Genomic DNA, 23,278 nt, shown 5'->3' on the forward strand with positions numbered 1-23,278 from the left:
CACAGCCGCCCTTCTGGGCTTCTCGGGAGGCGGCTGAGCGCCACGTGGATCCTGCTCTCCTCCATAGCCTCTCATAATTTAAAAATGCAGGAAGCTGGGGAAGACTGCCCCACCCACGGTATCATTCCAGAGAAAACCGGGAGGCAGAGGCTACCCTCTATCCTTGCCTGTTAACATTCATAAATAGTCTTTAAAAGTTCCAGTGTTACACCTTCCTTGCATTTCTTGGGATTTTAATGTTCATCTCTTGCAAATTCTTGAAGTCTGAAAAACGGATGGAAAAGATTTTGGAAGTCACTGAATCCCCAAAGCAAAGCCCACACCCTCCTCACAAACAGCTTTGAAGAGATCTGGATTTTTAGATCCCATGATTTGTTATGTCAGAGGAAGGCATGCAGAAGACATGCTCTGCAATCAGTCTTGCCAGGGCAAGAGTAGACCCGACCTCCTTGAAGAATGAGACCTTGTTCCATTCTCTTCCCTTGCCTGTAATGCCTTGAAACGAGCGAGCGGTTCATAGGAGCTTTGCAAGATACTACAGAGTTGCAGTGTGTATTTGAAATTCAAATGCGCATGGGATTCGTGCATTTTATTGTCCTGTGGCTCATGTCTCCTAAATAAAGCATTTCCCCTGTGTAGGCGCTCCCGGGGGCTCCACATGAGGTCAGCGCTGGGGTGGCTTTGCCAGGGTCAGAAGGCTGTTCTTCCAGGAAGGGCTGCAGAGACCCTGGGAACGGGACCAGCCCAGCTCACAAGTATGAAGAGAATGTCGGAGAGGAAGTGGTGGCTGTGAGTCAGCATGAGTCATCTCGTTCCAATGAGAACGGAGACTGAGGTGTGCGCCCTTTTTTTTCTTTTTCTTTTTCTTCTTCTTCTTCTTTTTCCCTCTTTTTTCTTTCCTTCCTTTCTTTCTTTTTTCCCTTTCTTAATTTCTTTCTTTCTTTCTTTCTTTTTTCTTGGTCTCAGCCGTGCGGATGTGATGGGGAATGGAGGGAAGTCATGACAGCCGGCTGCTCGGGCGGCGGGCTGGCATTCCAGGCGGGCTGTGGCTGAGCCAGCATGCACCTCAGTCCTCCACGGCTCGGGCAGCGGGAAGGTGGAGCCAGCCGCTTCTCCCCGGTGAGTCCGTGTCTCTCATTTTTATGATCATTTCTAGCGTCTGCCTCAGAGTCTCAGATGGGTTAAAACTGTTGCATCTTGGAGGGGATACCGCATTCGAGACTTGGAGCACCCCTAACCTCTGCCCCCACCCCCAGAACCACTGTGTTGTAGGGTGCTTGTCTCCGCAGTTAATGGGGAGAAGGTCGATACTCGTCGTACACTGTGTTGTCCCAGGAGAGACAGGGGTGCTGGGCTGGAAAATAAGTTGTTCCAGGCTCGTCTCTGGAGCCATGGAGAAATTCAGAGATGAAGGTGGGTGAATGGGTGCTAACCCAGGGGTGCTGAGGTTGGGCCAGCTTCCGCTTCTCAGAGGTGGAGGGAAGACAGCCCCTGAGAAATTTCTGGCCGCGTGGTCTGAGCTGCCCAGTTTTTAGTGCAAGAAAATACAGTAGAGAGGCAGCATTTGGGCTTCCTTCTCTATGAGCCTATGAATGATTCTGGGAACTTATTTTATGTCTTTTCTTTTTGCTTGTGATTCAATGTCACAAACCGTGATAAAGTCAGAAAGAAAATATGTGGGGGTCTGGGGACTTAGGGCCAGCAGGGGAGGTGAGGATTGGGTTGTTGAGTCCTTGAGGCCTGATATGACCTTGATAATGTGTTTCTCAGCCTGTTACTATTCTGATGAGGCTTAGCTTTACAGTCAAGTAAAATACAGGAAACATTTTTTTTAAATGTCATTCTAGTTACTGTAAATGAAACGGTTAAAATGTCATAAATACCTTGTGATAAACATTTTTTGAATTTGCTTAAAAAGCTGCACACCAGTAAGCAGGGTATGACAGGGAGCTTTTTCAGTAGAGTCATTTGAGTGTGTGGGCTTTCTGGGTTAATAATGAGTCAGCACCCAATTTCTAAAATTGGAGCAGCTCTAAGAGAGCAAGTGATCTGCCCCCGAGCCCAGCACGGTGGCTGGTCGGCCCCTCCAGGACGATCTAGCTGTTTGGTCTTTGGTTAACATCAATTCTGGGTGCCTCCCTTGTGCGGGGACCCCCTCCTGGTTTCAGTCCCAGGTCTTGTGGGACATTAGCTTTGCTAAGGGGTACCTCTGCCAGGACCCTCCCCTTCGGCTGACGTTGATTTTTTAGGGTCGGCCTTGACAGACCTGGCTGAGTCTCTAATTGGTTAAGTTACAAATCCAGAGTTTATGAAGGGCTGGGATGGCCCAGGGTTAGGGCTGCATCCCGTGTTCCCATGTCGTCACACCTGCTGAAGGATGGAGTGGGAGCAGGGAGACGTGATAGCTTGAACTTTGAAGCTGGCCTTCTGCGCCCATCACGCAGGGTTTGGGGCGGGGTGGGGTGGGGGTGTCACCTTAACATCAGAGAGCAGGATTTTAAGGAAGAAATCTTCCCTTGAACCTGACTCTTCTTATAAACTGAAAAGAATGTTAAGAAAATTTAAAAAAAAAAAAAAAAAGCTGGAGTTGCATGCTGGAGGCTCAAAAAAGGAATGCAGTCCTGTTTGAATCCATGTCCAACCCCCTCAGATTCTGTTGGCCTGCCCAGGATCAGTGGCTGTTTGAGGTTTTTGGGGTTTTTGTTGTTGTTGTTGTTTTGCTTTTTTTTGTATTCAGATGACTATGGGTCACCTATTCTTTGGATCATGGGTTCTATTGAACCCTAGTGTTGCAAGGCTCTGGTAGCCTTGGGCTTCCAGACTGTGGTCGCTGCCTGCCTCGGAGGGCCACTGGGGAAGCTCAGAGACTTAGCATCAGCCAAATACTTCCAGCAGGGTCCGGACACAGAAGAAAGCCCCTCGATGTTACCTCTATCCACTTCCCTTCTTACCTTGACTCTGAAGGCATCTGGGCTTGCGGCCCCTGAGTTAGTGGCATGACTTTCCCAAGCAAGATCTTGTGATTTCAGTGTAATCAGTGGGTGTTCCAAGGCTGAGATTCTCGGGATCAACTCGGGGCCTCAGCAAGGCAGACGACTGGGGTTTCTGAGGTGGGAGCCCAGCCTGGTCTGTCTCTCTTGGTGAGTGATCTTTGTAAGTGCTCGGAGAAATGCCATCTTCCCGGGGAGAAGAGCCCCAAAAGGCAAAATGCCCTAGGCAGTGCCTCAGTGGCTTGGGCACATGAGCATTCCCTCTTGTCCCCATTTCAGAGAACATTCCAGGTGTCAGCATGTGTTCGTCACTAGGTCTCCAAATCCCCCTGGATACGCGCCGTTGGGAAGTAGTTTTGAGGCGGTTGATTTTATCCTAGACGTTGATTGTATTCTTTCATGTAGAATTCGGGCTGTTGTATGAACGCTGGAAGTCAATTTACCGCTTACCCATGAGAAATAAGTCTGTGGCAAACTGATATGATCACTTTTATAATCAGGAGAGTCATTTTAAAAAGGCCAGAAATAAGGCTCTGGGCAGGTCTGAAAATAGAGCATTCATTAATATGATTTGCTGCTCTGTCATATTTTCCAACTACCAAAAGATGCTGATTCTAAGTGAGGATGCAAGCAGGGAGTAAAAAGGGAAACAATCTATGAGAGAAACTGAGCAGATATTTTAAAAGGACACCTGCAGCAAGAAGAAAATGCTGACAGTTTAATGACACTCGGAAATGGCCCAGTGCCCTATTGTCATGGTGCCCTCAGCTTCCAGACTGGCCTGTCGCTTGCGGACCCTGTTTCTCCCTCCGCACCATTCATCAGCACCCCCACGTGGGCTTTCATTACCTCCTGCCAAGAGGTTTTCGTGGTACCTGACTGGTGTGCCACCACCGGTTGCCATATGCAGAGCTCACCCCCATGTCTGGCAAGTTACTAAGCTTCTTGGTGTCCTACCTTCCTCATTGTAAAATGGAATTGATAAGAGTACCAGCCTCTTGGGTCCTTGTTAAGATCAGTGACGATGAGCACACGGGTTACAGTTAAGCACACAGTCACTGATTCAGACATACACCCGGACACCTTTCTGTCCCAGCCCGGGCCCTGGGCCCCCACAAAAAATGGGCTCTCGTGTTCCTGTAGCAAGTTCCCATCTGTGTCACGTTCTGCATTTGCAGGACATCTGTTGACTAGGTAAATGGGAAATGCTTCATGGTTCTGTCCAGGAAAACCCAGAGTACTAGATGTCGCCGTCCTCATGGCCATCGTCTCTAACGTCAGCATCATCACAGTGAGGACAGGTCCCCTTGCCTTCAGCCCAACCACATGGTAGTAACTTTCTGTGCATTTCCTTTAGCCCCCTGCCCGCGAAGCACACACATACCCACCCTGTAAGATAGGAACAACAGCCGGTTGCTCGACTTATTCGAGGTGCACGCATCCTGGACAGGTGAATCAGGCAGGGCAGCTGTTCTGAGGAGGGTGCCTTTGCCTCCATCAGGAGAGGAGAGTCAGGAAAAGCCAGGGCTCCCAAGGGTGCTGTCTGTAATCCAGCAGATTGGGGCCCCCGTCCCGAGAATCCAGGACCGCTGGCCTCAGACCTGCTCCCAGGGGGGAAGCAGCTGGACGCTGTACCCAGGCTTCCTGTCTAAAGGCAGTTCCAGTCCCCTTCTAGCTGTTTGAGCATCAGCCCAGTACATGGAGCTGACTCATATTGAAAATATTAAGTAAGATACACTTAAAACTAAAATGAGACCGAACATAACATGACCTTTCCTTGCCAATTCTGAAGAGATCCAAGATTGTGCAGTGCCCCAGAAGCCGAATTTTCACACGCTTCCTGCAGGGGTCCACGAGAAGGGCCACCTGGGTCCCTTTGTCCAGTCAGCCTTCTCTGGTAACCGCACTGCCGACATAAGGCCTCGGTGGCTTTATACATGGCCTTTCTGGAAGTCGAGGCTTTGCACGCTGAGCATGGCTGGGTCGTGTTGGTCCATTACAAATGGTGCCACTTGGTGGGCACTTTTGTCCTGCGGCTGCTACTTGTCCCCAAGCCCAGAGGACCATCTCTGCTCCCAGTGCCGCAGCAGGGCAGTCGTAGGTTTGGCCCAGTGCTGGGGGGACAGACCTTGGGCACCTCCCAACGTCTGGAGGGTTCTGGTTAGACCGCAGAGCTCAGGCGAGGGGAAGCCAGCAGTGGATCAGAAGGAAGTTGGGCCCACAGGAAGGAGGAGTGGTGGGGAGGCTTGTTTGGTCTCAGATGATTCCTCTGATTAAAAAGAGAGAGAGAGACACCCAGTTTTCTTGCATTTTCTATACTAGAAAAAAGCTAATGGCGGTAGCAAATCTTATCCATTGCGGTTTTCCTGCTTATCCTTTGTTTTTAGGATCTATTACCCTGCAAGGAAGGTTTTCTGCCAAGGAGGCTTTTAGCCTTTCCCTGTATGCTGCCCTTTCAAAACTGTATCATACTTAAAATACTGGAATTTTTAGCAAAGGCATAAATGTATCATTTTAGCTGTTTTCCCTGGACAAATCATTTGTACAGTGTGAGGGATGCCTGGGTTTTTATCAATTTAGGCAGATATAAGGGAAAACTTTACAAAATAGCAGTCCTCCAGCAACCATCAGGCTTACTTTCTCTCAGATGGAAAAAGATTGGAAGCAGGCTGTCCAGGGCAAAGGTCAATGGACAGCCAGTTCATTCATCTCTCTTCTCTGCATCCCTTAGCAGTGGCTTCCTTCCTTAGAATTGTCTTATGGTTTTGATAATGCTGCTGGAGCTCCAGCCATCACCTCTGCATTCCACACAGGAGGAAAGAGCAAAGTGGGTCACAGAAAGCTAAGCATCGTCAGTCTCCTTTCAACAGCTTTCCTAGAACCCCCAAGTAACTTTTTCTGCCTCTTTTATTGGTCATCATATCTCTAAAGCAGCCTGAGAAATGCATTTTCTTAACTAGGCACATTGCTGCTTCTGACAACACAGTTGTTGACGACACAGGAAGTAGAAGAGAATGGATGTAGGATAGGCAACAAGCAGCCTCCACGACAGAGTACTCCTGAAGACAGCTGGATTTATGTTCTGCAGCATTCTCAGTCCCATGACTGGGCCCAGGACAAGTCACTCAGCTCCTCTGGGGTCAGAGTCTACTTTGTAAAATAACCACATTGCTCTCATCAGAACTCAGAGGAGACTGACCTCAAGGGCAACTTGGAGGAGGACAACTTGGAGGAGGGTCTTCAAAGGGACAGAAATCACTTGTTTGATTTTGGTATTAATAGTCAAAGAAGATTTCCTTTCATTCATGCATCGGCAAATACTTCATATTTACCCAATAAAATAATGAAAATCCAAACACTCCTTTGTTTACTGAATGCTCGCTTAGGGCCAAGCACTCTTCTGGATGCTTTGCAAAGATGACTTTATTTAGTCCTCCCAGAACCGTGTGGCAGGTTATCATTACCATCCCCATCATTCAGACGAGGAAGGTGGGATGCAGAAGGGCTAGGGGAGCCCTTCTAGCCCTTCTAAGGAGCCGGCTAAATCACACTGTCAGTAAGGAGAGGAGCTTCTTTTTGAACCCAGCCGTCTGGTTCTTTGACCCAGGGATGCGGAGGTGAGCTGGCAGACCAGCTCATTCCTATTTCTGTCTTTCTGGTGAAATAGACATGAGCCCAATAACGTCAGGCCATTGTAAGTGCCCCAGGGGACGGGTGCAGGGAGGCGGGGAGGCTTACATCCTGTAGCATCTCCTGCCTCGAAGGAAAGCAGTCCAAGCTTAGCATTCTTCCCCCACCCCCCACCCCCAGAGCACATACCAGGAATCTCAACTATGTCTGGGTTCATGACTCACCCAGTCCGTTGCAGCCAGCTTTTCCAGAGTTAGCTCCAGAGTCAGGACCACGCCCTTACAGCCCCGAGGTTACCAGACTGGCCTTCCTCCAGACTAGGCCTCCAAGGTTCAGCAGTGTTCCAGCAAAGAGCAGAATGACAGAAGTAGAAGAGTTTCAGCTCCAGGACATGGAGTTTATTCACATAATTCAGCCTGATCAAAGGCAAGAGAAGGTGAACCGGTCATACCCTCCATTCCACATGACCCCATTACCTGGTGGCACAACCAGGGCCATGAGGATACATGAGACAGGATGGATTTTTTGGCAGGGGGTGTTTGCTGTCATTCTGCCTTGGACTGAGTCCCCTTCTGTGTTTGCTTTGCACCATCTCAGAGCCTTGTTCATCCTTCTTCCTTCTCCAGCTCCTTTACATTACATGATACATTTGTGCCACTGTAGAGGGAAAATTCACACAGACAGATGGTTGGCCAATGAAACACATAGGCTGCAACAGGAGATGGAGATTTTAGGAAAGCTCCTTGAAGGAGCCTGACACCTAAGAGGCTTAACCTTTTGTCCTCCACTTCTCTCTGTCTTCCTGTGTGGAATGCAAAGGTGATGGCTGGACCTCCAGCAGCCTTCTTGAAATCACAAGACAACATGGAGAAAGAAAGGCCATGCTAAGGATGGCAGAGCAGGCAAATGGTCCCAGGGCTTTGGGAGACTAGGTGTTTTGCCTGGAGATGTGCCTATTTTTGGAGTGGGTTGACCTGATTGATGCAGAGGGAGTTATGAGACATCACTGCTGAAATTCAATCTGCAGGTCAACTAGGAGGGTCTGTTGAGACATCAGTTCTCTTTGTGTGGAGCTGCCTTTTATGCCTCCAGTATGAGGAGCAAAAGTTCAAGGCTGCGTATAGTGAATTTTATGGACTCTAGGTGTTTAGCCTTTGTGGCTCCTTCCTCATGTAAGGACGTATTCTGACTGTTGCGATATAAAGATGAATGTCATTTATTTATTTTTATTTATTTATTTATTTTTTAAAAAGATTTTATTTATTTATTTGACAGACAGAGATCACAAGTAGGCAGAGAGGCAGGCAGAGAGAGAGGAGGAAGTAGGCTCCCTGCTGAGCAGAGAGCCTGATGTGGGGCTCGATCCCAGGACCCTGGGATCATGACCTGAGCCGAAGGCAGAGGCTTTAACCCACTGAACCACCCAGGTGCCCCAAAGATGAATGTCATTTAAACTGGATTGATCATTATATGTTCATTTTCATTATATTCTGGTTTCTCTTCTGATTTTAAAATAAATGAAAACATTTAGGGCAGAGAGCAGCCACAGAAGGGCCCAGGACCCTTGGCCACCCTGCTGCAGAGCCTCAACAGCCATGACACTCACGTCACCTCGGGAAATGACGATGAGGATTTTTGGAACAGATTCGTCCCTCCTATGCCCATTTCCCTATCATCCCCCGTCTCCCCAATAATTGCTCTACTCATCTAGCTGATCTGTTTAGTGGGTACGAATTTCAGTCTATAGTGCTAAGGTATCAAGGATGTAACTCTTTTATTCTCAAAATCTCTTGAAGCTCACCCTGCCCCTACATTACCCCCTCAACCTGGCTGAGGGAAAATGCATGTTCTGTCATTATCGGGAACCCTTGTTTGTCCCAGTGCTCCTGGAGTCATCACACAATCTCAGGGGTGGGTGGGGCCAGACAACGGGGGTTGGGCAGTCTGCTCTCTGAGGTGGCCTCCACCGTTGCTGTTCAACACCTGGGACTCAGCAGGTGTGGGGCTCCATAGCCCCTCGGCCTCCCACTGCAGCCAGAGGAGCCTGCCTGACCTGGTGGTCTATCCCTGACCCAGACCCCTCCTGGAAACATGCCGCTGCTCCCAGCCCCTGCTGCTGCAGAGTGTCTGGTGGGGGCACCCTGTCTAGGCCTCATCCTGTCTGCTGACTGCTTCTGGGCCTCTCCTAACCTGGGCCCCTGTCCTAGCCTTGGCCTTGGCCTGGGTAGGGGGCAAGAACAGTGATGCAGAGGAGTCAGAAACACAGCCCTCTCAGAGGACCTGCAGACATCACATGCTATCTTCTTCTGACTTCCCAAAGCCTCCAGAACAGCACCATTCAACAGAACTCTCCGGGATGATAAAAATGTGTGCTCTCCAGGCCACTAGGCAGCCACAAGCCACGTGTGGCTACTGAGCACTTGAAGAGTGACTAATGTGATTGAGAAATGGAATTTGAACATGTATTTTATTTCAGTTCATTTAAATGTAAATGTACATAGCCACATGTGGCCAGTGGCTGTCATATTAGAAAGCATGTATCTAGAGCACGTTTTCCTAATCTGGGCAGCTTTGAAAGATGGGCCATCACCCTGGCAACAGATGTGGCCAAGTTGAGCCAAGGGGTCAAGTTGAGCCTGGCTCTCAGTCAGTCGTCAGAGGGGTGGAGAGTTTCTGGGCCAGGCAGGTGGGGCTCCCACATCTTGGCCACCAGGGCCACTACTGTAAGCCTCAGTGTCCCCCTCTCTGAGGATAAAACCTCAAGTGGACTGTCAGGGCCTCCAGTGTTCAGAGCACGACCTGCCCAGGAGGTGGCCCAGGCTGGGCGCCTGACACCGAGAATATTCCTGCCAGTTGTCCGCTGGTTTCTTCTGGGCGTGAGGGCCTCAGGTGAGACGCACATAGACAGACTGTCTGGGCTTGTGGTATTTGATCATGAACTTTCCTGTTTGGGGAAAGGCATCCTTATTTTTGTTTGTGTGGAGCCATTCTGGGGACTGAGGAGATTGGCCCAAGGGACACCTCAGGCTTGGTCCCTGTCATTGTCATCCTACACATCCTCCAAGTGAGTCTTTTGACTCTTTTGGCTTGTTAAGGGAGAAGCAATAAACCATGTTTAGCCATAATGGACAGGAAGCACACAAGTAGCAGGGAGCTGAGCTGAACGGGTGAAAGACAGCCAACCCAGGCCCCAGACCCACACCCCTCCTCCCCCCTGCCCCTGACCTGTTCCACTGCACAGCAAAATGATGTCCTTCCATGGGTGTGGGGTGCTGGGACATGCCGTGTCCCTCCCCTGAAGCCAGGACCCCAGGCGCTGTGCTGTTTGTTCTATTCCATGGACTGTCTGGCCACATGGAGGCTATGAGCCACCATGAGGAAGCCGCCTCCGCTCGCCCAGCTACTGGCCACACAACCTCAGTGTCTCCTGGCCTCCATCTCCTGACCTGAGAAGTAGGGATAGAGGAGTAAGCGCCACAGAGGGTGGTTTCGAGGATGAGAGTGCTCACTGCGTGGAGAATTCTTAGCCAAGTGATGCGCACCATAGGTGTTCCGTGGTATTGGCTGTGGTTACTGGAATGGCTTCCTAATTTTGCTGTGTGTTTCTGACCACAGACACCTTTCTCTGGGGTCCCCTGATCTCCCCCCAGCCATGGTCTGTCCACTCCGAGGAATCCCATCATCCTGCCTCCACATTCCATTTTCTCCAGGCCCAGAGGGAACATGAGCTGTACAGGCTAGAGCTAGGGGAGAGAGATCCAGTTGTCTATTCCTTCCTTTATTCCTTCGGTATTCCTCAAGTGTTTGCTAAGACCTCTGGAGGCAGGTGATAAGCAAATGTGGTTGTTAGAAGGGCTGCTGGAGGGGGCTGCTGGTTGTGCAGGGTGAGGGACTTCAAGACGTGGGGTGGGCTGTGAGGGTACCTCCACTTGTGTGGAGATCTGAAAGGAGTCGGTTTATGCACTGGTGTCTTGCTTTGTTCTCCCTGTATGGATTGATAGCTAGAGTAGGTTCCGGCTCCCCCTGGGGATCTGTGTGACGGTGAGTGAGTCACCAAGCCTCTCTGATCGTCTGTACAGTGCAGTGGGGTGACCCACACACTGGGAGCTCTCAACAACCCAACTTGGGGTCATCGCCATTACAAAGACACTCCTCACTTCCTATCAGGAGTTCTCTGGGGTCAAAGGACACTGCCCACCCAAGCAGGCCTTCTAGGTGAGCCCCAGAAGGGGCCCTTTAATCTGTACTTAAACCCCCCTCTCCTCCCAGAGACAGCCCATCCCATCACTGCAAAGCACTGGTGGAGAATCCGGTGGATCAATAATGCAAAGCCTGTTTTCGGGCACGTCCACATGTTGGATGTAGCCCTGAAGCCATCCAGTCATATCCATGGTCACGACGATGGCCATAATTCAACACACTCATTAACGTTCACTGGGCCATTCTTCGGTCCCAGAAACTGCTGAATTATCACAGAAGCCCTGGCCTCTTCCTTGGTGAGCCCTTCTAGTCACCTGGCTGTTAGCACTGTGCTCAAGCTCTTCCTTCTTCCCACAGTTCCCAAAAGTGGGTGCTGGGGTGTTTGGCAGCCTTGACCCCAGGCTGCCCTTCTGGTCACGGACCCCAGTTTTCTGATGTCCCCCTTCCCATGAGCACAGTGACCTGCCTTGTCCTGGACCCAAGGCTGAGGTCTGGGACCCACACACCCATCTGATGGCCAACATCATGGCCTCTTTGTGTGGGGGATGTGTGCAAAGCCCCTTCTCCCGCATTTTGCATCTGGGTACTGACTTTTGGTTTAATCTCCTAGATTTGGCCTAAATACTCTCTAACATAAAATATGAAGCTTGACTTCATCTGCAAGTTAGAGAGGGGTCCCTCCCTTTTCCTCTTCTCCAGAAGACCATTTGGCTCAGTGTAGACCGAGAGCAGAGACCTGTGGCATCCTCTAGGGCCTGTCTTCAGGGTTGCCCGCATCTAGCATTCTGGGGCACCCCGCAGAACACCAGCAGCTCCCCTTTCTGCACAGGTTTCACGGTTGCAGATGAAGGGAGTGATGAGACACATCACAAAATCAAATGTGTGGTGTGACCCCATTGACAAACGGGGCAGGTACTGATGATTTACACGCTCAGCCAGACTTCTCCTGATGGGTAGCCACCCTCTTTCTGTCTCATTCTCCCCTCCCCCCACCTCCTTAAACACTGGTAGCTTTCCTTCAGTGAGGCTCGAAAACCATACAGTCTGCTGCCAGATGCTAGCAGTCAGTCACCTTAAACATCTAGAACATCTGAATGGTCAGGTGGCGAGTATTGGTTTCGTTGCTTATACAGAGTCACACCCTCAGGGTCTGTGGCTTGGATGAATTTGATTCACTTCAGGTAGGCCTTTCAAGTAGGCACCCCTGAGCCCGGCCTGACAGATGAGCGCCTGTCTCTGTGCAGCGGTCCCTTTGAAGTCCCCAGAAGTGCCTGCTCTGGGGAAGGGAGAGCAGAGACGCAGAGTGAGTGCAGACTGCCACCCAGCAGCACAAGTGGTGACTGCAGACCAGAATGTTCCGGCTGAGAAAGTGAGTCACCCAGGCACTGTCTCACCTCCCCAAAGTGGGTCCCACCTGCTCCGTGTTCACCCGCTGCATCCATCCCTGGGGGCACTTGCACAGAATAGGAATGGTCACTCAAGGGGGACCGGATGGCTGCCTCCCCCAGTCATTGCATAGCCTTTAACCGAGCTCAGTCTCCTCGCAGCCCAACCCCACCTCTACCTGCCCTTTGCTTGCCAAAATTATTAGAATCTCCCAACTCTCATTTCTACTGCTCTCTATAAAAATGAATAGTCAGTGAGTGGCAAGAGAAGGACTTCTTACTGAAATGGAAATGGTTCTCCAAGTTTCAGGAAAGAGAGAGTTCCAGAACTTTCTGAGAAGCAGCTTCCAAAGATCATTACAGTTGCTCAGTGCTCTAGAGCACTGAGGTGGTAAAGGCGAGGCCCCTGGTTCTCCTGTTGGAGGTTTTAATTTATATCTTGTGCAAGACTTAGGGGAGATTAATCATCCTGCTTAAACTGTATGTAGTAACTCAATTCTGAAAAGGCGTCCTGGCAGCCATAGGGGATGGAGAAGTTAATAATTATGGAACATGTTCCGTAGGCCTGGTGTATGCTGGCTGCTTTATAGCCATTAACTTGTTCAATCCCCACATCCATCCGATGAGGACTGAGCACTCTTAGCCCATGTTGCTGACCAGCAGGCTAAAGTTCTCAAGAGTTTCAGGGAGCACAGACCAAGGCAGAGCCCAGATTCTCACCAGCCTCATCCCAAAACACCGCAAACCCCCAACTGGCCAGTGTCGGGCTTTGTGTGGGATTCTGTTTTCCAAGACCACAACCAGATGAAAGCTTTTTCTGATCGTTCAAATAAATCCTGCAAAGGAAGTCAACTTTTTTGGAACCTCTGCCGGAGCAGCTCTTCCACAACCTCAAGGAATCTTGCTAGAAGCTCTGCTTAGTCATGGGGAACACATTCCTGCCAGGGGCACCTAGAGGTTCTCACCTGGAAAAGGGCCCTCATCGAAGGTGCCATTGACCTTCAGCCCATGCTTTTCAGCATCAGGGATGTCTCTCTTAATCTGCCAATGTGAATAAGGAATAGAGTTTCCAGCTTTAATTAATTCTTTGAATAAGTTTCGAAAGCGAAAGTAAATAAGGAGGGGTCAGACAAAAAGCACGCTCTCACCCCTGTCTCCTACCCTGTTCCCATTGACCCCCCCCCCCCGGAAACCCTGCTCTTCATTGCTTATCTGTCCAGAATTTCTTTATGCAAATGTAAGCAGGTATTTGAATGAATCTTTTCCCTTTCTTTCCTACTTTCTGCAAAAACCATCACAATCATTTTTACTGCTAAAGCACTTCTGTGTTCTCGAGAGCACCGGGCTGCGTGTTCCCTCCCTGCGTTCCGGGCTGCTGGGCTGGCCACACTGCCCCTTCTCCTGCACCCTGGTCCTGTGCTTGTGCAGGCATCTAGGGGACAGGTGGGTACACAGGGAAGACACCATTTCCGCACTCCCGTGCCCGGTGAAGCCCCAGGCCAGAGCGGTCAGGGCCATCCTGAGGGTCTGGGGCGGGGGGCTGAGATGCGCTCTCACCGTCCAGGACTCTGCTGACCCAGGGTGGCGATCAGGCAGCTGGCTGAGGGCCAGAAAGGTGCGCAGTGACTTGGATGCCCAGGGCTTCATGAGGGCCCGGGACCCCCACAGCCAGCTTGACACCAAATTTTATTCACAAAAGAGATGGATGAGGAGGTGGAGATTGAGAGTTGAAAAAGAAAAGATTCATCTCAGAATTATTCTAAGCAAATCCCCCTAAGTGAAAGTTCGTGCTTTCGCCGTGGCCAGAGGCACCTCAAGTGGCCACGGCTGACATCTCAGGGTCTTCTCTGGGCCTGGCCCTTGTCCAGGTGTCGCGGAATCACCCTCCGTGAGGATCTCCATTTCTCAGGGGGGAAGGCGAGCCTGTAGTCACAGAACTAACGAGTGGGGGAGCCAGAGTTCAGACCAGACAGCCAGCTGACCAGTCCCAGCTGGTTTCTCAGCAGTCAGCTGTCCTCACAGCGGCCCCCAGGGCCCGAGGGGCTTCCTGGATTTTACCCTCAAAGCACCTATGGGGTTGCAGTTCAGAAGGCAGCACGGAGCCCAGGGAGACAGGACATCCGTGCTGAGACATGACAGCCCGGGCCCTGTCTGGGTGGCCTGCTCCTTCCAGAGGATGGCTGGCTGGTGGCATCCCTGAGAGGCACCTCCCGACTGGGACTGTTTCCATCAGCAGGATTTTGAGCTGTGTGGAATGCCACACTTTTTAAACAATCTGTAATTCGACACCAACAAACAGAAAAGCAAATGTGTTTATAAGAAGGCGATTTATTTTCGGGGGGGGGGGAAGAGTTTGGGGGAAGACACCGGCAGAAGAAATGACAGAGAAAGTGACTGGAAGTCCAGACTTTGTGAGTCACCCTTCAAGGCCTCTGTGTGTGTTTATGGGCTGAACTGTGTCTCCCCAGAGCTCGTACGTTGAAGCCCTACCCCTTGAGTAACTCAGAATGAGACCTTATTTGGAAATGGTGTCATGGTAGACATGATTGAAGATGAAGTCATAGTGGAGAGGGTGGCCCCTTTTCCAATGTGAGCGGTGTCCTGATGAGACAGGGACATTAGAATACAGACATACGCACGGGGAGAAGGCCAGGTGGGGATGGCAGTGGGACTGCCACAAACCAGGGAGGCTGGGAGGGAGGCTGCGGTCAGATTCTCCTGTGGCTGCCTCCAATGGGAGAGTGGCCCCACCACACCTTGATCTCAGACTCCTCGCCTGCAGAACGGTGAGATAATACGTTTCTGTGGTTTGAGCCCCCAGTTTATGGTCCTTTGCTACGGCAACTCTAGGAAGCTAAAACGGTGCACATCCTACGCGATGCTGAAGGAGGCTGCTCTGAGCAGCTTTCCATCCCGAGTCCAGCTCAGCTTGGATTAGCCACCCCAGAGACGCCTGTCGGCTGTGGCCACACTTGGCCTGTGCCTGCTTTAGTTAAGCAAATAGAATGTTCTCGCTTTGTTTTAACTTTCCTGGACTGCAGAACCGGACGTCAAAAAGCAGAATTTGGTCTTTGCATTAGGTTTTTGAAAAGGGGTAAGGGTGGGCGGTGGGGAGGGTTCGGGAGAAAGAGCCACTTTAACTTTATATGTGATGGGATCCATGCTATGGTGGGCCACACGATGTGTCCCCAGGCAGGGCGGGGGGGTGGAGTGTTGTTTGCTGAGCCACAGTCTGCACGTGAGTGAGCGTGAGCGGAGCGCCATCTAACCTCATGCCAGGATCTCCCCTAGCGATCGGAACTTTCACCCACATTGTCCTGTGCCTGCTCCTTTCCCTTCCTCCAAGGGTCACATGCATCCCTCCAAGTTACAATTTACAAAGCAAGCAGGGAGGCTCCAGAAGGCCGGGAAGTCACACTTTTCAGCGGGGATTTTTTGCCTTGTTTCCTAGTTCTTGAACAGGGGTGGCTGTGAACCTAACACAAAACATGGCTTTGACAAGCAGTTCAGAAAAACAGGAACCGCCAATTCATGAGAACTTAAAGAAAAAAATAGTTTAAAGAACTGAGAAGTTGCCACATTATAGTGAAAGAATGTCAGGTTTTGGAAATGACAAAAACGAGCAATTTTCACCTCGAAAACCCGGTGGCGTCGGTTACACAAGACATAACCACACACAAACACGAGCATTTCTTATAATGTCAGGGCATTTACAGTCAAGAGTATTTCATGGAAAGTTATTTTAGTAGCAAGGGTAGCCTTCAGCAATGAGTATTCGTCAAGAGAGCGAAACCTTGACTTCAAAGTCAGGAGGCGGAGAAGCCCAGACTCTGAGCGGCGTCTGAGCGCGCTCACAGGGTGCTGCGGGGACCGGGGACTGGGCCCAGTGAGCAGTTCCAGGCAGTGGGAGGTGTTGAGACTCTGCTCCCACGGGTGCTGCCTGGGATGCCCTTGTGACTGGGCTGGGGACACACCCGTCGCTGGCGCCCTGGGTCGCTGCCTGTTTGCTATAAGCATCAGCCTTAAGCTTTTTAAATACCTCCTTTATTGTAAAATTGAGGGCCTTACTGGAAGCAAGCAAAATGGGCTGCAGAACTATGTCTGCGTGATGTAACTGAAGGTTTTATCTGTTACCCGAAGGTAATATCTGACGAAACTGTAAATGCACCAGGTGAAGGCGTCCTAAGGGTAGAGGTGCTGTGTGACTGCCCCAGGCAGAGGGCTCCACTGGGGGGACCCTGGTGGCAGGCCAAGTCAGCCTTCAGGACACCAGGGTCGGGACTTCAGAACAAAAGACAGGGAAGAAGATAATCACCGCCATTTCTCCCCGTAGAGCTCTCTGCTGTTCCCATTCTGACTTGTTTCCTTCCAGGGTTTTTCCTCTGTATAATATTTAATAATTGCGTGGGTGGCCTATCACATAATTCAGTCTTCTTTAAAACGTAGACTAGTACAGTCCCCACAGCACCCTTTGCGCCATTTTTGTGGTCACCTTACTCTGTAGCCATGCACAACTGGCGTCCCTTCAGAAAGCCCTGCCTTTGAGGGTGGACTTAAGAGTTGCCCTCCCTGGGGCGCCTGGCTGGCTCCATCGGTGGAGCACGCGACTCTTGATCTGGGGGTTATAAGTTCAAGCCCCGCATTAGGTGTAGAGATTACTTAAAAGTAAAATCTTTAAAAAAAAAAGTTGCCCTCCCTGAGGAGTTTTAGGATGTCAATCCAATAAACCGTGCACTGAAAGAAAATGGAAAGATTAAACTTCGCCTCCAGAAATGCTGATTTTAAAAACAAATGTATAAATTAGCAGATTGTTCTGCAGGGAAGCTGGTTTAAAGGAGAAGGGCTGTGGTCTGCTAATAATTACTCCTTTATAAGTTGCCTGCTCATATTCTTTTTTCTATTTTTAACTTCAGGGAGAAAGGCCTCTATGTGGTTGAGCAGAACATTGAGAATGTTGAGGTGCTCCCACATCAAAGCCTCCAAGAGACCCCCCCCAAGGGGCTCTGTCATGGTCAGGCCTGGCCTATCCTCAGAGCTGGAGGGAGGCTTATCCGTGGTGTCTATGGGTCTTTGATGTCCCAGACTTCATGGCGCAATGGTCTTCTCACTGTCTAAGCTTTTTTTTGTTTTGTTTTTTGTTAGTTTTGTTTGTTTTTCTGAAAGGGAGGGAGAGAAGAGGCAGGAATAGGGAAAAGGAGGGAGAGAGAGTCTTCAGCAGACTCATGCCCAGCACAGAACCTGACACAGGACTTGATCCCACAACCCTGAGATCATGACCTGAGCCAAAATCAAGAGTTGGGTGCCTACCCAACTGAGCCACCGGGTGCCCTCCCACCTTTTTTTGAAATTTCATTTAGTTTTCAATTTTTTATTTAGAAAAAAATAGTTTATGCATATGTTTCACCCTGTTCATACTCTTCACGTCCTCTTCCTCCTTCCATTCCTTTCTTCCTTCCTTTCCCTTTTGTTCCTTTTAGGTTGTTGTTCTATTAGAACTCTTCTCATATTCTGGGTTTTAAACCTTCGACATGTATGTTACAAATCGTTTCTCCCAGTCTGTTGCTTGACCTTCTACTTTGTTTACTATGTCTTTCATTTTACAGAAATATTTAATTTTTTTTAAGATTTTATTTATTTATTTGACAGACAGAGATCACAAGCAGACAGAGACAGAGGAAGAGAAGCAGGCTCCCCGCTGAGCAGAGAGCCCGATGTGGAGCTCAATCCCAGGACCCTAGAATCATGACCTGAGCTGAAGGCAGAGGCTTTACCCCACTGAGCCACCCAGGCACCCCAGAAATATTTAATTTTTTAAAAAGTTTTTTTTATTTATTTGAGAGAGAGCACAAGCTGGATGAGAGGGAGAAGTGGGGCTCAATCCCAGTACCCTGAGATCATGACCTGAGCCAAAGGCAGCCACTTAACCCACTGAGCCACCCAGGCACCCCAGAAATATTCGATTTTTATGTGATCTAATCTGTTATGGATATTAAAACACCCAGGTTTTGGCTTGCTCAGAAAGTCTAAAACACACAAAAAATATTCTTACATATTTTTTTCTTGTGGTTTTTTATAATTTTATCTTTCTGGTTTAAAATACCAAGTTCATGGGGATTTATTCTCATTTACCATTTGAAGAAGAGGTATCAAACCTTTCTCTAAATGCACGGTGTTTTTCCTAGTCCCATTTATTAAGCAGCCTACTTTACCTGCTGAAAGTATTTTACGTGTGTGGGTTTTATATTGAAGGAGCTGGAAGAGGTGAAGTAGACAATTTTGGTTGGAACGTGGAACTCAGTTTTTGGTAACATATCCTCTCTGAACTTGGGGCTCAGGGATAGAGGGAACCGTAGAGCTTTCAGAGGATATGAGATAGAGATGGGAAGGGGTAGATAACCTGGGACAAGTGGATGGTGAACACGGTGGGGGGACAACTGAGGGGGATGTGAGTGGAGAGCCAAGATGAACCTTGGAATAAATGGGCCCAGCTGGCATTCAGCTCATGGAAAGGCAGGTGCTCATGCTGGATGCAGGCCAGGCTGGACCAACCCTTGGTAAGACTTTTGGGCATGGGGAGAATCAGGTTCGGATATTTGTGTATTGAAAACTTTGATCTCAAGTGTGAAAAGTAGATGTGCCATCCTGGTAGAAAAGAAGCCTGATTTTTCTGGGGGCAGAGAAACCAGATCCGTGAAAATAATTTGAAAAGCAGGCATGGACACAGTCTGCAAGAATGAACTTGACCCCACCGAAGCGTGGAGTTGGATTCAAACCAGAAGACTTAGCGGGGCTCCAGTCTGCTAACAGCTTCAGAGGGTAGAAATCTGGAAAGAGCATCCAGAGGGCCAGCCTGAAGCCCCCTGCTCTCAAAGAAGGCTTTCCAGGATGCTGTGACTTCTGTCTCGCCACCATTAAGTCTTTATGGAGGGAGACCATTAAGTCCCCAGCACCCTTCCTTCTGGGTCCACAGTGGATTCCCACTGAACCAACCTCATGGACTTAAGATCTGTGCCATCATTCAGGGCTCCGTGCTCAGAATCCACACCCAGGCTCTCTGACTCTGCTGTCTCCATCCTGAAATTCTGAATAGTTTTGGAACAACAGGCCACACGTGTTCATTTTGTACTGGGCCCCACATGTTCGGGGCTCAGGCCTGAATAGAGGTCACGGATCCCAGTGTGTTCCTGGGAGTCCACACATATGCTTGCACTCCTCGAGCACAGTGTTTAAGGGAGCTCTGCCAGGAGGCAGAGGGAACAGGTGCTGAAATGTAGTTGCCTTTCGTGACTTGGACTCTTCACTACTGCTTTATGTCACAGCAGGCCCTGATTCATGACATGTGGCTAAAAGCAACTTACAAAAATGAAGGGGTAGGGATAGAATTTCCAGGGCAATTCTGTCCCCGTTAAATAACCTCTAGCCACAGGACTTGCTGTACCTGGGCCATGTTCTCTGCGCTAGAAGGACACACAGAGAAAGAAGGCTGCCAGCAGGAGGCCTACGTGCTCTACTGATCTGAGGGCTCAACCGCGTACTTATCCTGAAGGTTCCGAGAACTTAAGAGTCAGGTGCCCTGAAACAGGAGTTGTAGAAGTCCTCTCTGCCCATCTGAGACATGCTTCATGGCAAGGAGCTGCTGGTCAACTTTCCCAGTTTATCCCAGTCCCTGGGGATTCCTGCAGATTGAAGGAATCTTCTTTTCTCTTTGGGATTCTGCTCTCACCACCCACTGTATTCCTTCTTTCGGGACTGAGAAGCATCAGGCAGGGATGGACCCAGTCCTCTCACTACCTACACATTAGACCCAGGTACTCCCCCTAGGGGGATGTTTGCAGTCCAGGTATGAAGAAAGCACCACAGGTTGTGATGCCAACTCCCCATTCCTACCGAAATTCTAAACACCCAGCTCTCTGGTGAGTTCTCCCTCAGGATTTGACAGATCAGGTTCCCAGCAAGGAGAACCCACTAGTCAGGACTAGCTGCAGGGTTCCTGGAATCTGGTAGTTCACCCAACATGATGGTTTATGAAATGGAACATCCAGAACATCCAGTGGCATTTGCCCCCGTAGGAAACAGAAGCTTCCATAAAACTTCCTCTACACTGTTTTTATGCTCAGACCACCTGTGGGTCAGTTATTTATAATGTGGCAATGGAGGCGAAGAGGGCACCAGTGAGTGGTGTAGAACACAATAAACTATGCCCCAAGAGAATCCACAGTCAAGTGTAGAATGAAGAACTCCAGGTTGATTTAACAGAAACTTTTCTTTTAATTGCAGGACTTCTCAGAGCCTTTGGCCATGCTTTGTAAATATCCCAAATGCCATAACATAGACAGTAAATCCTAAATGTAGGTGGTGATGGAACCTTCCCCTCTTTTTTTCTTGGAGAATTTTATAGGACCAGAGTTCCAAAGAATGCACTTTGGGACAAAACATACCATGTTATAGAAGTTTAGAAGGAATATGTTAGTATGGGATAAAAGAGAGTGACATTTGGATTAAAATTTTAAAAATCAGAGAAGATCCCTAGATCTTCCCAGATGGGAAGAGTGGCATTGGTAAGAGGCTGAGGATAGTGACAAGTGGTGGATCTAGGGCTGGCTGGTGAGGGCAGGCTTGGGGGAAAGAGGAGGCTGGGGCAATTTGTTAGAGGCAGACCATAGTGTTGGGCCTTCCACTGCAGATAGCCTACATTTGTGCGTGTGTGTGTGTGTGTGTGTGTACAGCGCTTAAAGGTTTTGAGCAGGGGATAGGATGATGAGTGCACAGCTTTAGAAAGATGACTTTGTGGGAAGAACTGAAGACATCCTGGAGACCGGTCGCCCTCTAGGAAGGCAGCCTCAACATGGAAGCTTGGCATGGCCAGGAAGGAACAGACCCAGGTGGCAAGGCAGCCAACAGACCCACGAGGTCAAGGTAGAGGTGGCAGCACAGACAACTGGCTGAGTTCTGAAACTCCAGGCCGCCCACGTTACCACTGACATTTCGAAAACTCGGAACAGATGGTAACACCTGGGCCTGTACAGATGGGTCAGGAGGATGGCTATGATCATGCGAGGGGTGGGCACGGAGTGGAAAGAGTTTCTCCCACTAGCACATTAAGAATATTACAGAGGGGTTCCCCCTCTTTCCCTCAAGGGTGTACTGGCTGGGGAGCCAGCAGATAGCATGGGGGGAACACCGGCGTGCCAGGAGCACACTGCCGCCCACCCCTTCGAAAGCCATCTACGTGGAGGATGGGCAGTGACCAGGAGAAGGGAGAGGCACAAGCAGGCCCTCTGGCTGTGATGGACAGCTCGCTGTGGCTGGTCAGTAACAACAGCCCCAGGGAGCAGAGTTTTACACACGTGGCTCCAGTAAGGCCTCGTCCAACCGGCTCTGGCTCTTCTTGCTCTTTGGAACCAACAGAATCCACTGCTCATTGAACTGCTTATCCTGGAATCTCACAAATTTGCACGTTGACTTTGTTAATAAAGGACTAAGTAGATAATTCAGACAAGCCCTGTGGTTTGGAAGCCACAGGTTTTGGCACTTCATGTTCATGCATAAGACGAAGAGCACTTGAGGAACAGCGTTTCCTAGACCGAGGCTCTATGTTTGGATCGAATGCAGCCCCTCTAGACAATCTCCTGAAGAAATTCAGTTGGCCTCTTCGGTCCGTACCTTCCCCTTACTGCCTCCTCTCATGCATAAATTTATGTGTGTTCACATTTATGTATGAACATGCACTAGTGTGCCCTCCTATGCAGACATCTGGTTCCTGAAATTTGAATCCATCCGCTGCCAAGGTTCATAACGAGGACAGACTGATGGACAATTCTTGGTGCTTGAAAGAGCAGATAGGATAGTCATCTTACATTATAAAGAGCACCAAAATATTCTACGGGAAATATTTCTGCATCACAGGAAGAAGCAATGAGATAGGAATGAGGCAAAAAGCCGCAGTTATTTCATTAAACACGAAGGTACTACTGATGAGGCTGCAGTGGAGAATCAGAGAGGAATCCTGGTGGAAGCAATTTGCCTTGAAGGAGAGCGGTCTGAATTATGGAAGCATGAAGGAGGAAGGGAGGACCCTGGAGAGGGGTTGGAAGATGACTACCCTGAGGCCCACAGTGCTGGCGAAGGAGACACCATCAGGACTAGGTCCTGAGAGGCAGGTGGCTTTGGACGTGTAGCAGAGGACACAGAAGGCTGTCTGGGGGTAGAAGTCTGTGTAGGCAGGCATGAGGTGGGTGTGTCCAGGCGGGGGGCGTGTCCAGGTGGGGTGGGAGGCGTGTCCAGGCCATGTGTACCCGGGGGCCCTGTTGTGTGCCCTTCGATGGGTAGATCAGCACAGAGAGAGAGGTACAGGACTCAGCAGGAGAAGTGGGTTGATTCCCGTCTGGCTACTATGACACAAATGGTTACTATGACACAAATACACAAATGAGGACAGCCCCTTATGGAAGAGCCCTCAGGGCACAGGTTTCTGCCAAGGTTGATGTTGCTCAAACCATGGCTGGAACTCCCTTGGGAGGATTACCTTGAGAGCCCATGCAGCAGCTGGCTCACTTCACCTGACAGTTTCTAAAATCTCTCACATGGAATTTGTCACTCTATTAAGCATCCATAAAATGCACTGTGTACCTGAAAAGCTTTTGCAAAAGAAGAGCTTAAAAATGGAATCTTGAGCAGCAGAAACAGTGACTTCCAAACCCCAGGGCTCGTTTGAATTATCTCCATAGTCCTTTATTAACAACGTCAACATGCAAATATGTGTGATTCCAGGACAGGGGGCTCTGGGAGCTGTGGGTTCCACTGGTTCCAAGTAGCAAGAGAATTCCCTTGTCTTAAGGACCAATCCATTTTTAATCAATCTTTATTAATCACATATTACAACACTAATATAACTCCAAACTACCTATCTGTGGTCTTTCCTTTTGTAATGCTGGTGGCACTTTTCTTCTGTCATCAGACTTGTCAGTATTCAACCTGAATTCAGTTGCTTCTCTCCAACTATTCCAAGCTAATTCTGGGGGAGGGTGTGTCTGTCTGTCTGTCTATCTGTCTACGTGCTTTTGGGCTGTCCCC

The 23,278-nt window shown here is 49.6% G+C and overlaps 1 long non-coding RNA gene across 1 annotated transcript in view; it reads left to right on the top strand.

Moving 5' to 3' along the window:
- Window positions 1–768: 768 nt before the first annotated feature.
- LOC308348544 overlaps window positions 769–23,278 on the top strand; it is a 125,831-nt gene continuing 103,321 nt past the window's right edge. Inside the window, exons 1-2 of the long non-coding RNA XR_013967347.1 lie at window positions 769–835; window positions 967–1,119. This is a non-coding gene — a long non-coding RNA (uncharacterized lncRNA). The remainder of the gene's footprint in view (window positions 836–966; window positions 1,120–23,278) is intronic.

The sequence above is a fragment of the Martes martes genome, assembly GCF_963455335.1.
Source record: "Martes martes genome assembly, chromosome: 9".
Lineage (NCBI taxonomy): Eukaryota > Metazoa > Chordata > Mammalia > Carnivora > Mustelidae > Martes > Martes martes.